At 47.1% G+C, this 16136-nt stretch overlaps 1 protein-coding gene across 1 annotated transcript in view; it reads right to left on the reverse strand.

Moving 5' to 3' along the window:
- NT5C2 (5'-nucleotidase, cytosolic II) overlaps positions 1–10865 on the reverse strand; it is a 60856-nt gene extending 49991 nt beyond the window's left edge. Inside the window, exon 1 of the mRNA XM_082286515.1 lies at positions 10819–10865. The gene's annotated coding sequence lies outside the window, so the exon portion shown is untranslated. The remainder of the gene's footprint in view (positions 1–10818) is intronic.
- Positions 10866–16136: the final 5271 nt, after the last annotated feature.

Genomic DNA, 16136 nt, shown 5'->3' on the forward strand with positions numbered 1-16136 from the left:
TTATTTATAGTCTATTTATTAAAAAATATTTATCAGAGTTCTCGTAGATTTGCTTTAGCTGAAAATTGGGTGGTTTGTTTGATGCCAATGCCCACCACAGCAGGAACTCAATGTTTGAATGGTACCTGCAAATATTATCTTTGCTACACAGATGAAGCCTGACAGCATGCCAGCCAAGCTGCAGGTTAACATAAAGATCACAAAAGGCAGAAATGTCAGCATGGATGTGAACACACTGAGTTCTGCAAATCAGAAATGGAAGTCAAGATAATTTTTTTTATTCCAACTCTTTTTTTTTAACATCAGAACAATGTGCTGGCAAGAAGAGACAAATGTAATCCCTGGTACTCAGCAGACAGAGCATTGCTCCTCATTCTCAAGGGAGACTGCCAGTTTCTCTTCCCTTCGGGTTGTCACCCCTAAGTAGCACCACTGATGTTCAAGCCTGTTCTCGGGTCTATTCCCAACTCAGGACCGCTGAACACCGTGTGAGTCACAGATCCCAAAGGGAAGAACAAGATGAGATGTGCCATCCCCAGAGAGAGAACTGGGAAGCCATCCTGCCACTTACCAATTTCAAACCGAGGAGCAACTGCCACTCTAACCTGCTATTAAGGATTATACAACAGTAGCTCTTTTGGCAGCAGATCAGGGTGTTTCAAAACAATGATGCTTTTCATTAGATTCCACTGTGTTTCGGGAAGCAAATGCAGACATAACAGGCCTTTCCAGAAGCGTGGTAGCAACTGACAAAGTATTTGAGATGCACAGCTGGGCTCAGTGGCACAGTCACTCTGAGAGCATGCAACCAGGACAGCTTGGATAATGCAAACAGCCAAAAGTTCACTTTATCTTCTGAACACGGAAGGTGAGGGAGGACATTTTACATGTCTTTGCTTACTGACTGAGCTTACTGGTAAAAAAAACCCCTCTTGCCTCTGAAGATCACATCCCTGCTTCATTAATATTTTATAGGAAAAGCAAAGATACTGAAACTTCATTCTAGCTTTTTTTTTAGTCTTTATAAAGAAGAAGGATGATTTTTTTAGAGACACTTGAACCCTCTTCCCTGCAGGATGGGCCCTCTCTACACATTTATGGGCTACACAAACAGATGTGACAGCAGAATCAGCATCTGAACCATCTCTGCAGGCTGGAAACATGAACTCACGTCTCCCTCCAGCCTCAGCAGAAAGCATTCCCTGCTCAGCCCTGGTGAGGAGAGCCAACTGGCTGGTCAGCCTGAGTCCCAGGGCTCTAGACACAGCACTCGCCAAGGGACGTGCTGCTGAGTAAAGAACTGGGGAACACTGGTTCCTCCTTCATTAAAAAAAAAGGTATTGAAAATAAACACTGAGATCAACAGCTGAAAACAATCCAATAATTCTGAGAACTGCTCTGTCAAAACCAGTGAGAACTTTCTTTCCCTGCTAAGAGTTTTCTTTTTCAGTGTCATTCCCTTCTCCTCCCAGCTTCTTTAAGGAAAAAGCTTATTAAATGCTCATATACTAACTTGGTCTCTCTTCTTTTTGACAACTTACAATAAGAGACAGATCTTTGACAAATAAACCCATCTTTCAAAAAACCAGATGACTGTGGAACTATGCCAGACAGCAAAACCAGGGACTTCATACACAGAACTCAGCCAATTTTCAACTTGATATTTGTTCACAAAACCTAAACCAAAGTAATGAAACTCCTCAGCTGTAAAGGGCACTGTGAAAATAAATACAGAAATCATTTAGTGAGGAGGATCCTGACTCTCTGCTATCCTAACATACAGGGCTCCAGACACATACTGGCCTAACACAGATTTCATGGGCTTCCTGCTTTCATCCATAATAATGGTTACCCATCTCCCTTCCAAGAAGCCCTCCCGGAGACTTGATCCAGCCTTTCAGGTGAAAACACCCTGCATGCAGGCTCAGCTCATCAAAATCGACCCTGGGCTGGCTCTCATACCCTCCTGAAGTGCTCACAAAGGCCACAGGTACAACTTCTTCCTGCTCAGCGTTCCTCCTAGTCAGGACCTACAGGTACCCCCTCCCCTGAGACACACAGAAGTCCTCTTTCTCCCCAAATCAGAAGCTGCCAGGTACGTAGCAATCATCATGAATATCACAAAGGCATGTACCCAAAACCCTTCCTGCACTCTGTTCTCAGCAGGCAGCGGCTCCCTGCCAACACGAAACAAGCCACACAGACCTACCAACCGAGCAAGCACAAAGATGGAAAATCAGGGAACGTGAAGACTGTAGGTGTTTTGAAGTGCTCTTACAGTGTGAAGTTCCCCCCCCCACAACCTTCCCCCCATAAGGAGCACAATTCATTACTTTCCTGACCTGTTTTTTTAATCAGAGGCAAATACAGTAATTATAGTCTGCCTGATTACAAATGAAATTACAAATCTGTCTTAAGGGCACAATAGTGTCCCCACCTAGATGTTATCAGCCCCCAAATCTCATTTAATCTTGACAGATGTGTAGTACAGCGGCACCACTACAGGAAACTCTACAAGTAAATTAATTTTACGAATACTTGATTTGCAGTATACCCAAGATCTTCCAAAAGACTGCTAACTTGTACAGCTTTTGTTAGGCATCCTGTGTGACTAAATTAATCAGTAAAATAACTGAACATCTACAATTACTTTGAGCTCTTGCTGGGCTTCTGGCTTCTCTTTGATAACCTAACTGTCTCAGCTTTATCAAGTGATTCCAAAGACCTACATTAAACTGTTTTCCAACTGAATCAACCTCTTTTCCTTGGAAACTTCTTACTATCTTGCCCAAGCAAAACACAACCCACTAAGTTAATTTGGGGAAAACAGTCACCTTTCCACAGGCCCTTCAGTTCTCTAGGTTTTAATGTTAAATCAGTCCTGTTGACACAGGAGACTGTTCCCTGGCAGGAGCAGAGGAGGACACAGAGTGTTGTCTCTGCATTTGTCTCAGCATAAGCAGTTCTCATAAGGAACACAATGAAGTGGCAGATCTACTTCATCAGCTGCAAACTGGGAGAAACCTGCCAGCCTGAAGGGTGAGAGAACGTTAACAAACAACTAAGAAGGCATCATCAGCACATCCCTGTTATCCCAAAACCTGAGATGAGAGTTTCCAACACTGAACCTTCCCTCTGGCCAGGACTTCTCTCTTCGGGGAACCTCAAGTATCTTGTCGACGTAGACTTGAAGATGCATTCAACAGCACAGTCTCGTCCTGCTGCAGATGAGCAAACAGCTTGGATCCTCTGGATTCTGAGATGCCTTTAAAAACACCTGTCCCTAGCAGAGCAATATGATAGCCCTGCTTCACCCAGGACTTCTTCTTCAGTGTGTTACCTGACTTACTGCAACCACTTAAAAAAAGGGCTGACCACACACCCAGCCAGCACAAAGCCTCCTGGGCAGCCACAGAAATGCCTCCTCCTAACTGCTTTCAAATCAGCTACTGAAAAACTCCCAGCCTTGCTTTGAGTGTCACAACATGAGAACACAGTTCTCTGCATGTTCTAACCTTTCCAATATTTGTTCCTGACCCCAACAGCACACATCGATTTATGAGGACTCACAGTGCGTTTTATTACTGTCTTTGTTAATATCTACTCTCTACATGTCTGTGAAGAAAAATGAGTGGTAGATGAGTAAAACACTGTTAGTTTTTCATCATCTGTTCCCTCCTGATTGCTCAAGTTTAGCAAGCAGAGTTTTTTGGCCTTGGCTCATAAAACTGCCAGTGCAATATTGAAAGAGAAGTTAAAACACATATAAAACAAGAGGTTAAGAACCTACCTAATCTCTTATCATATGAAAAAAAAAAGGAAAGGTTAGATTGCAGATGTGGTTTTAACCAGCTCTTAGAAAGACTACAGCATTATTTTGATCAGAAGTGAAAAAGTCCCCAAATTACTGAAGGCTATAGATGAACACTCCATCTCAAACGACAGCAGCTAAAACTCTTACCAATTTGTATAAATTTGCTCATGAAGTATCACATACATCTGCTGATGATTCCAGGAATTACATTTTTAATATACTTATTCTCTATAAAATCATTCTATTTCAACACCACTGTAAGGAACATTCTAATAAACAACAGAACATGTGCAAGACATTCTGCTGAGGATGTCTGTATCTGCAGTCACCAAGTGGTTAAGGGTACAGGCAAGCTAATGCCTTCTAGAGGCTAAATTCACATAAGTAACATAAAAAGATTTAGCAGAAGATCATCTGGTATACCAGTCACTGCTTAGGAGAGACACTTTTGGGAAGAGCAAGCATTTTCAGGTAGAGAAGATGGGGTTTGTCTCTACTTACCTGAATCACTTATAGCTCTAGGCAAAAACACTCATCTTTTTCCCTAGCAGAGCTCAACCCAGCCCTGTCTGCTGAAGTCTTGCTTTTAATTACAGGTGGACTACAGTGGTCTGCTGACCACTTCTTCCTTTAGAGAGACTTGGTTCAGGTGTTTGTACTTTCCTTTAGGTTATGCTTTGTATTCCTTTTTTTTCTTTTAACAAAGGTAAGCAGTGGGGAAATGCAGCATCCCCAAACACTGAAAGACTCAGAACAGGCTGTCTTGCTGACCTGCCCTTAAACATCACTGGTGCACCGACTGATGCGGGCGGTATGAAGCGCAAAATGAAATTTGACTCCTGCCTCAGTTTCCAGACAGCAGAACTAACAGATGATTTACCAATCTGGCTTGCTTCTATGCTAAATTCCTCTTTCCAGCTTCACTCTGCCACTGGTATTCAATGATGAGAAAGCTACAGGAACTGAAGTGGAAGAGCAGTTTCCAGGGTCAGTCTCAAGGTAACTGATGCTCAGAACATCTGCAATTACGTTCAACTGATCAGTTTTTTTCTTTAGGAAATGAACTCATCCTGACCTAAAAGAACACACTGAGAACAACACTATAAAAGTGGAACTGAACAAGCAATGAAAAAGAAACAACTATGCAGCTATTATGGGCATCTGTTCTTAAAAACTCTCAGGGAATACTGCATAGGGTGTCAGAAAGGACATGATTTAAGCAGGACACTTGGGACCAAATTTCACAGCCCTTTCCTGTGACTTCAAAGGCCACATACATCTTTGCATAATTTTGGAATGGAATTGCTTTGTAATATCCAAAAAGATCAGAGAGAAACATTTGAAATATCTTTACCAACATGTTCAGCTATTCCTTTGGGGGAAAAAACAAGGTATCTTCGAGACAGAGAAAGCAAACAAAATCAACATTAAAAGATTATTTATTTTTAATTGCAACTGTTTTATTTACTGACTTCCAAAATTACCTATGCTGCCTGCCCTTTACTAGCACTTATTCTTAGATGTTATTATTGGTAATTGCCGTGTTATGATTACAAAGCTCTGGCATAAACCTCAGTACCTCTTTGGGGTTCTGAGAGCAGAATATTCACATGCTCTTCTCTGACCTCATGTTCCTAATTATTCACTGTGCATGCCTATATGTAACTCACCACCAACTGAATCAACCCAAACACCAGCTGATTTCAGCTAGTCTAGATAACTCTGGGTGCTTTATGCTACACCATCTTCAGTCTTTTGAATTCAACTTCCTTTCCAGGTTACTTTACAAGCTGACTAGAAAGTTTCTCTTGTTAGACACCACAGCCAGACATGCTGCATTTGATGCAAATGCCAAGAGGAGCACAGTCCAAGCAGTAAAGTATGAGCTGATTCCCATCCACAGCTATAGGAGATATATAAAGGAGATAAGGAATATTGATTCCAGCAGCAAACACTGCCTAAACAGCTAAATGCTTCCTCCTGAACCCAATGGACATGGCTGGGATGCAGCTGTTCCTACCACAGACCCACTCAGAAGGTCTCACACTCCAAATCTGGCCACCACAACTGCCAAAACTGAACCACCCTGGCTGGAAAATACTTTGGGGAAGTGTACTTTCCTGGAAGGTTCAGTGAGAAGTTGCTTCCTGAAAATCTAGCAGAGAATGTATCTTAAGTGTTTTATCTATTATACCAATGTTAACAGGGAGAGCTACAAGGCCTGGGTCAAAGCCAGCTAATCCAAAGGCCTGCTCTTAAATAAACAGTGGAAAACCACTCTACTTCAGAGCCTCCTACAGAAATACATACAGGAAATCTCTGTTTTACCCCTTCCTCTGAACCAACTGTGCCAAGCAAGGTTCAATGTAAGCACATAAGCAAAATAGCAAGTCTTTGAAAATATCTGAAACGCAGCTGGGAGATGTGAATACTCTATAACTAAATTAAGCTAAGTTTAGACCACATAATGACTTCAAGGAGGTTTTGTTTTTAAATAAATCACTTGTGGTGAAAAGAGCCGGAATGGTAGTTATAGAGACCACAACCGCCTTCTTATTTACAGGCTGGCTACAACACGAGCCTGCACTGGAGTACACTCTTCCCACACATCTGTTTCTACTAACTTCACTAACTTTGGAGCCACCTTCCATTCTCCGAAGGATCACATCTCCTTGGACCTCTCTTTCTTCTTCCATCCACCTATAGAAGCTCTGCCCACACATCCTTCAATTTCAAAAGAGAAACCAACAAGTTTCAGTCCCAGCATCATTTCTATAGGTGTCTCATTATTGTGGCTCCTGCTCTCCACATCTGATGCACTCACACCTTTGCAGAATTTAAGTCCGTTTGAGCTGGTATGATGCACAGGGTAAGAACCCACTTGTTTTTTTCCTTAGGTGTTAAGAGAAGCATGCAGATGATCACAGTGGGGTCTCCAACCTCTCCAGTTTAGTCAGAATGTTATCTCTAGTGAAACCGCCAAAAAAGGGCTGACTGTGCTGGTTAAGTCCCACAGCAGGTATTCATGCCCAGAGGATGATAAGTTAAGGTCACAGCAAGCCACAAGTTTAACCTCTACCATGCTGTACCAGACTTGAAAGAGTTCTGGCACACAGCCACTCACTGCTCCTATGCCTGGGGACCCAACTGGCCAGGAAATAAGAGCAAATCTGCTTTTGACTTTATAGTATGGTGCACACACTGTACACATTCAGGTAATAGTAAAGATTCAACACAGACTGCTGTGGGTTTTTTAGGTTGAATTACTCAGGCTCCCTCCTCGATCTCATACTGCCATATAAAAAATGTATTTCTCCTAATATGGCTTCATACAGGCAGGTCTCCCCAGCACCTTTTTAGCCCTGCAAACACATGCATGAGACTTAGCAACTACATTTATGTAGGCAGATTTAGATTATCAACCGCTTACAGCAGCTACCTTCAAGACCTATGCAATTTTTTCCAGATGTTGCTTAAGGTTTATTTACCATACATAAAGTTCTATTTATTGTATATGCTGGATTCTCTCTGCAGTTGTGTTAAAGAAGCCAATTCATCAGTATCTACATGATCTCTGTGTAGAGTGCACAGTTCCAGGTTTTAGGAACCATTCCAGTTAACAAGTCATAATGATTTAAAAGCAAAATACAGCTCATTGCTACAAGCATCATAATCATGACACGTAGTAATTTCTTTAATAGCACAAAACAGACATTTTAAAATAGGAAATATTTGTATCATGTGCTCTTCGAAGATACTCATAAAGAATAAGATTCAGCACAGAATAGCCAACCCTTGAAGACCCAGATTGTGGCCATTTCAAATAACATTTCAAATTATATTTGTGCTGCTGACAATAAATAAATAAAATTTTATAAGTAGATGCAGTACAGACAACAAGTAAGGAATTCCCATGCGCTGGCTTGGAAACATCTCATCCCAAATACATCCCAAAGAGCCAGGCAAGGCTCCCACCTCCCACTCCCAGGCACATTCTGTTCAGTTTTCTCTCCTATTACTCTCACTGCTAAAGAAGCCACAGCTGTTTTCTATCAGGACACCCAGTGTTTGTGGGCCACCCTGAGGCAGTGACCTGGTGCAGAGTGAGCTCATCCCAAGGCACATCACTCAGGTTGTGCCCTGCTGTCCTCCTTGGTAGAGCTGGAGTGCCCTGCTCTCTTCATGGCTTTACACTGGATGGCATGTGAGTATTTCTTATCTGAGGCGATTAGTTACTGAGGTGTTCTTCTAAAGGAGCAAAGACAAGGCACAGGCCTGCAGAACAGCGAGCCAGTTCCTATGTTCCTATGACAACTTTCCACTGCAGCCTGGCTGGAGACCATTAATCCACTTTCCCCAGGCCAAGCAGCTTCTCCGTGGTAACACTGCTTTGTGTAGGATTGTCACCAGTGCCCAAGCAATGGCAAATTCCATGGTACTGAACCACCCAGACTCCACAGCACTTCCTAATTTAAAATTCCCGCAAAATGATGGGTTCACTGAGTGCAACTGCATGACCCCACTTCTGTCTCTTGCTCAAGATTTTCAGGGAAAGAGCTGTGGTCAGCCCTTCTTCCTGCACTTCCTTGCAAGTCAGTATCTACAATTCCTGCAGGATTCAAAGGTTGCAGACCCTCTCAGCTTGTCCTGGAGCACCAGACCTGCTCTGCAGCCGGCCTGCGCCATCCCCAGATAACAGCTCATGCTGCAACAGCTCACCCACCCACCTATCACTTTTCAACAAGCATTATTTTATTAAGCTGAACTGCAAGTAAGAGTTATGATGTGATTAAATAAAGCTATCTGCTTTTTTCAATAGGCATCACTTAAACACCGTATTCTAATAGTTTGCATCCCTTCTACTTCCAATGCAAAAATAATATACTTGTATATTTTTGAAGGAAATAAAACACTCCTTCCAGTGTTCCCCCAAAAAGCACAATCCCACAATGTTTACCAGTAAACATCACACTAAGCTTTTTGTTTTAAAAAAACCCAAACATTCCCCTGAAAGTTAAAAAAAGTCTAGGATAAATATTTCTAGTGATTTTTAAGACGGGTCTATTAGCTTTCTCTTCAAGTTATATTAGGAATCAAACATGACAAGGAGTGACAGTTCCAGAGGGGTATTATTATCATCATCATTATGATGATTAAAAATTGCCTACAAACTGGAAATTTGCCTGGGAAAGTTTCAGCCTGCATCTGATTTTCGCTAGCATATATCCCAGAATCATCATATAACACTAATGCTACCAGTGCAAATATACTAACAGGCTGCTAATTTCAAACCTCAGCTGAAAACATCTCTCCCATTCTTACAGCTTTTCTCCCCGTTTCTCTCTGCAATTGTACTTAATTCAATGGAGCATTCTAAATGCAGTTCAGTGGTGCATTTTGCCATACAATCTGTTTGAATGACGCTGTACAGAGTAAAGGTTGTATTGTGCTATATAATGAAACCACGTCTATGCTTGAACAAACCCCAACTGCTGTTAATCAAACCAGCAGGTTCCTGAACGATCTTTTGGACTCCGAACTAATGGCAATAGATTATTTTAAATAGCAGTTCCACTCTAAAATATGTTTAGGTTGACACGGGCTGACAGGGACAGTGAGAGACTTCCTGAGCTAAGCTGATCGGTTTGCATGTAAAACACCCGGATTTTTCCTCAGTGCTGGAACTGCAAATTCAGCACTTGAACCGAAGATCAAAATGCAGTTTTGAGTTTTGAAACCATGCGGTACCTGAAAGGACCTAAAAATCCTCGTATTTTCACTTTAATCACTAGTGACAAATGAGTATTTGTATCAATACATTTCAGTTGGTGACAATGTTATTCTAAACTCACAGGGAGACATGTCTAAGTAACTACTTAGAGAGCATTTTGCTATCTTTGATGTTCAAACAATAAATCTTACAGGGCTAAAAAAAAAGTATTTTAGAACATGAGTGATTATGGCTTGGGAGGAATGTTCTCAAGACCACGTCAAAGAGGAGCCTTAGCATCCAGCTTGGCAGCCTTTAGAAACACTAGCAAGGGAATAAACTTAATCTCAGTGGTTCCAGGAATTTTCAAAACTGCCTGTGCTACAAGAAGCAGTACTGTCGTATTAAGTCATCTGGTCTATCAGAGAACCAGTGTAGGTTTGTTTCCATCATACATTTTGCAACATTATTTTTGGCACGAAAGGAGGGATTTAAAAAAAAAAAAGAAGAAGAAAAGCGTAAGCAAAATGCGAGCAAAGCAATCTTGCATTGGTTTGTTTTATTTATTTATTTACTTGGTGCCTCGCTGCGGGCTTTGGGTTATCAGCTCCAGCCTGACACAGCCGGACTGCCAAGAGCAACTCAAGCGCAACGGAGCGGGAGCGGTGACAGCGAACCCCGGCCCCGACCCAAGGCTGCCCGGGACCGCGCTGTTCCCTCCGCGCCCAGGGACGGAGCATCGCCGCTCGCCGCCTCTCGCCGCCTCTCCCGGCCGGGCGGCGGCCGCCCCGGGGGAACCTGCGGGCGGGAAGGCGCCGCCGGGACCCTCCGGTCCACGTGGGGCGGAAGGAAAGCGGAAACGGAGGCACGGAGTGCCGGCCCCGGCCCCGCTCACACGCCCCGTGCCGGGGGCTCGGGCGGCGGAGCGGGCACGGAATCGCCGCCCTGCTCCGGGCGGGGGCAGCTCGGGGGGCCGAGGCACGGCGGAGGCTGCCCTGCCCGGGGCGGGACGGGGCAGCGGCGGCTGCCGGGGCAGGGCAGGGCAGGACAGTGCAGGGCAGGGCAGGGCAGGGCAGGGCAGGGCCGGGCAGGACAACGGCGGACGCTGCCCCCGGGGGTCTCCCCGCGCCGCCCCAGCTCCGGCCGCGGGCTCGGCACCCCCCTCGCCGGAGCGCGCGCCCGGGGGAGGGGGCGCTGCCCCCCCCCGCCACCCGCCCCAGCGGTCCCCGGCGCGCTCCCGCCCCGCGCGCGCACCCGCCCCGCGCGCGCTCCGCGCACCCGCGGCCGCTCTCACCTCCCGCCGCGCTCGGGTGGAACTGCCCCGCACCAACTGCCGCAGCGCCCGCGCCGCCCGCACTGCGCAGGCGCCGCCCGCGCCCCGCCCCGCCCCGCCCCGCCCCGCCCGCCGGCAGGGAGCGCGGGCAGTGTGCGAGCCCCGCGCCGGGCGCACGGCCCGGGCCCAGGGAGCGTCGGCAAAGTGCGGGAGCGGCAGCCGCTGCAGGGGGCCCGGCGGAGGCCGCCAGGGTGATGGGGGGGTCTGGAGCATTCCCCGTGTGAGGAAACACTGCGGGAGCTGGGCCTGTTCGGTCTGGAGAAGAGACGACCGAGAGGGGATGTCATTAATGCATATAAATGTGTCAAAGGTGGGTGCCGAGATGGTGCCAGGCTCTTTTCAGTGGTGCCCAGTGACAGAATGATGAGCAATGGCCATAAACTAAACCACAAGAAGTTCCACCTCAACATGAATCACAGAATGGGTCAGGCTGGAAGGGACCACAGTGGATTGTCTGGTCCAACCTCCCACTCAAGCAGAGTTGTCCGAGAGGACATGGCACAGGATTGCGCTCAGATGGTTCTTGAACATCTCCAGTGAGGGAGACTCCACAGCCTCTCTGGAGAATCTGTACCAGTGTGTGTTCATCCACACAGTACAGAAGGTCTTCCTCATGTTCAGGTGGAACTTCCCATGCATCAATTTCTGCCCACTGCCTCTTGTCCTACTGCCCAACACCCCTGAGCAGAGGCTGGATCCATCATCTTGACACGCTCCCTTCTGATATTTATACACATTAATGAGGTCCTGTCTCAGTTGCCTCTTCTCAAGGCTGAACAGGCCTCAGCCTTTCCTCATAAGAGATGCTCCAGACCCATGACCTTCTCTGATGAGGAAAAGTGTTATGCTGAGGGTGGCAGAGCACTGAATGGGCTGCCCAGGGAGGTTATGGAGTCTCCCTGCCTGAAGATATTCAAAACCCATCTGGACACATTCCTGTGTCACATGGTCTGGGCGACCCTGCCTTGTCAGGGGAGTTGGACTGGATGATATCCAGAGGTCTGTTCCAACCCTAACAATTCTGTGATTCAATGTGGCAACTCACAGAACAGCTGCACAGCCCCGCCCCATGGCTTCCTCCAGGGCCTGGCATCGCTCTGGACAAAATCTCTGGGGCTGCACCCCCAGCCCTGCACCTCCCTGGCCTGCCTGAGTTCCCACAGTTCTGTCAGTCAGCCTCAATGTTGCTGTGTGACACATAATGCTCATTTTCAAAGTCTGTTACGAGGCTATTTTGTGGTAGTTTGCCATTGAATTACAGTACCTTGAGCTAGGAGCTTTTAGAAGACAGGTCAGTCTACTTTGACATCAGCTCCCCATGCTGCACAACGTTCATTTATTTTTAAGCTCCACTACAGCTGAGGGAGACAGAGCTTTGGTTACAATGATGCAATTAATCATTGATACTTTGGGGAGTACGTCTGCATCATGGGCTGCGACAAGGCTGGGGTCAGTGTGTGCCCCATCTGCTGCCAGGAGGGTGGTGAGGAGGTCCCTGTGCAGCTGGGGGTGGTAGGGGGTGATGGCTGGGGGCTTGGGGGACAGTGACCACAGCAACGGGCAGAAGTGTCCCGCCTGCCCATCCCAGTCTACTGTGAGCACAGACTGCATCCCTCACACCTCCAGACATGGCCATTAGGCTGGAGAGGCTGAGGGGATGATTGTGCAGAGCAGAAACTGCCCTGTGGCGGCCCCCCAGTTGTGCCATGCTGGGTGAGCACTGCCACAAAAACTGCAGGGCAAAACAAGCATCCCCAGCAAAACAAGCCTCCTTTTTCTGTCTGTTTTTTCCTGACTGTGTAGGCCTGGAAAAGGCCTCACAGAGAGGTCCTGGCCACCTCAGGTTGATCCCTGCCAGCGACAAGGGTGATGGCAGCAATCCATCTACCCCACCTCATCCAGGCCCATGCTGCTGTGCCAAGCCACCAGCACATTCGGTCTCCTTTCCCATGCCTCAGTGGTGGCCAGAGGCTGGGAATGTCTCCCTCACGCTGGCAGCAGCTCTTCTGTCCCCACTGCCATGATGCTTCCTTTACCTGCCCAAGGATTCCCTCAGCTTTTCCTATTACCCTCTACTCTGCTCCAGGTGATAAGGCTCTGCCACCACACCCTCTGGCACGGGGACACGCAGCTGGGCAGGGTTTTGCTGACTCAGCTGTGCTTGGCCTATTGTACCTCTCCAGGCTCTGTCAGCCTTGCTCCGTGCCTTTCCAAGGGGAAACACCCAATGACACCAAAACCATTAGTTCAGGTTGTAGCAAAGCCCATTTTCAGTGCCAAGCCTGTGGTGGGGAGGCATTGCCTGCCAGGGAAGCTCAGCCTGCACTTCCCACTGCCCTGGGACATCTCACAGGGCCTGCACAGGGTACCCAAGCGAGAGTTTTCACTTGGAGATGCAGCCATCTGTATTTGTCATTTCCATGCATCCTCGTGGCAGGGCCCCTCCTGAAATGTCTGTCTGTGCATCTTTCCAACACATAACCCCAGAAGAGTCACTGAAGCCAACAAGGATGACTAAAAGTGTGAAATGGCTTTTCTATAAAGGAAAATGTAATAGACAAAAACCTTTCAGCCTAGGAAAGAGGTGAAGTGGGGTAAGGCAGACATCTGCAAAATTCTGCACGGGGAGATGGGGAGAAACCATATTCCAGCTCTTCCACTGTGTCCCACAAGCCAGGGACGTGGAATGAAATTAGCTGGCAGCCACTCTCAAACACGAAAAAAGATTATGTTTTTTCATAGAATGCACTTTCAAACTGTGGATTACAGAGCACAATGGCATGCAGGACGTGAACTTGTACTGATTAGATAAGGGCCAGCAAACAGAGATGAGATGTGACTACTGTCTAGGGAGCCCCAGAGCTGCAGACAGACAGAACCAGAGAAGTTATACCAAAGAAGCATAAATCTCTCACTGTCAGAAACAAACTCCTGAGTTAAGAGGGATCCAGTACAGCCATTTTCCAATTTTTGTTAGTGTTTGTGTGTGCGCAATTAAGCAAACGCATCCGTGTTCCTTATGTGTATGTTTACCACTTGCATATGTTTTCTCCCTGACTTTGCTGCCCTTATCCAAAGAGCTCTCCCTCTTGCAGGGGGTCAGACCCACCTGTGCCACAGGAGATCTGGCAGCAGCCTCCTGGGAGACACTGGGATCTGTCTTTTTCCCACTGCTGGCAAGCATTTCCCTCTCACTAAGCTGCTGTGGTGAGGCTGGGTGGTGAAACAGCTCTCCAGAGCATTACTTTCATGGGCTGTGCTGGCCAGGAGGTGTGTGTCCTACTGCTGTGTGTGCACAGCTCAGAGTACAGCTTTTCCCTGTGACTCACAAGCCCAGGCAGACTGCAGCTCGGGAGAGAAGTTGTTTAATGAGCCTCATCAGCAGGCAGATGCTGATGTGGAGAGTATCACAGAGCTTTAAGGAGTCCTCCTGCTGTCTCACATACAAGGCTTGATTTTTGAAGTAACTAGGAGGTACAGAATGGTCCTGGGTAATTTAATCCCTAATACAACCCATCGTTGTTTCGTTGGTGTACAATTCTTAGCTATGGGACTGTTTCTCTTTGGGTTTCTGCTTGTTTTCTACCCTTATAAAATTTCCCCTGATGCCATGTGTCTCTATGTTTCAACAGTTACTCAAGTGTCAAGGTTTCCTGATGCTGAACACATCACAGGCACTGCCCTGCTTTTGGTTTGTGCCCACTTCCAGCTTGTCATCTCATTTCAGGTCTGACATGCCAGTGTTCAGTTTGTCTCCAGCCATAGAGTCACATCCTTGTTCTGCATGACAGCAGCAGCCACTGTAATTTAGTGACTCTGACCCCTTGTGCTCAATCAGCTACACAGTCCCAGCAGTCACAACAGCAACTGGCACAGGTCTCACCTGTTTCATGCAGCCTCCTCCTGGGTGTGTAGAAAGATGTCAGAACACCTCAACCCGTTGGAGGCAAAGGGATTTGATCCCAGGGTCTTTCCCATGGAAGTCAGCAGTCCCTTCAGGGTACCTTGTCTTTCATGTGCTGGAGGAGACTGTGACACTCCTAACCCAGTTGATAGGCTACATGCATATGGCAGTGCTAAAACAGCATGAGTGAGGAAGCCAGAGTAAGCTGCACCCCACTTTCCTGTGACAAAGAGAACCACAGAAGCCTCTATTATCAGGAATAAGCATCAGAGCAAAGTCATCAAAGCAATGCCACACACATAACTAAGCAGAGCTGGAAACTTCTCCATTCTGTCATCAGTTACTCCCAGTAGTAAACCCTTGACTTAGGCTATTGTAATGCAAAGTAGGAGATATTGAGGAAATGGTAAAACACACTTGTGTGTGAGGAATATGTGAAATACCTGGGGAAAAGAACAGACCAAGGAGAGGATTTCTGCCTTGGCTGTGTGAGCCAGGCAGCCCTGGCCAGGGCAAGGACAGCGGGCAGCCTCTCCTGTAGCAAGGCTCTCTGCCTGGGATGCTCTGCCATCAAAACGTGAGCTGCTCGGATGATCCAAGTGTGCGGCTCATGCTGCAGCTGCGTACCGAGCTACCTGCACTGAAGGTATTACTCAACCACAGCAACAGCTCTTTTGGAAGTCACAGCTCTCTCCAATGCCAGCCTGGGCTTGTTCATCCTCCCTGCTCATTTGCTGGAACTCCCTCATACTGTCCTCTGGTCACCTGTGAGGACAAACAGGGATAAACAGAGTAGAGGAACTGGGCATCAGTGCAGAACTCTGTGGCACTGAGATGTACAGTAGGGGACAGGATCCAAATATTTGCTCATTTCACCATGTTTCTCACACTCAGATCACAATTAAGTTGTTTTTCCATCTCATTGCTATATTTTGTGCAGCTGCTCCTTGAAATCAGACACTTCTCCCTGGTCTCTTGGCAGGTCCTGCACTGGGGTGCAGGCAGTGCACTTGGCCTGGAGGTGGGGTGTGCATGTATCCCCCTTCCCATCAATGATGCAGCCCTGGGTACTCCCAGCAAACCCTTGCCAGTGGGAAGGCCCTGCCTGCTTGCATGGATGGTAGAGAAACCAAAGTGTTTCAGTTCCTGGAAAATAACCTGAAGGCAAAATCCTCCCTGTGTGTCACTTTGGCACATCTGGACCGACTGTTATCAGTCTTTGTCCTGGTCACCCCCTCTTCCAGGCATATCCCCAACTCTGCACCCCAGCAGCCCCCATCCCTATACCATGGAGATCCCACACAGGCACCCTGGTCCTTAACAGAGAAGAGGGGCTGGAACCAACCCCCCCAGGACACCTTCAGCCCAGACAGAG

Source organism: Coloeus monedula, assembly GCF_965178545.1.
Source record: "Coloeus monedula genome assembly, chromosome: 8".
NCBI classification, from domain to species: domain Eukaryota; kingdom Metazoa; phylum Chordata; class Aves; order Passeriformes; family Corvidae; genus Coloeus; species Coloeus monedula.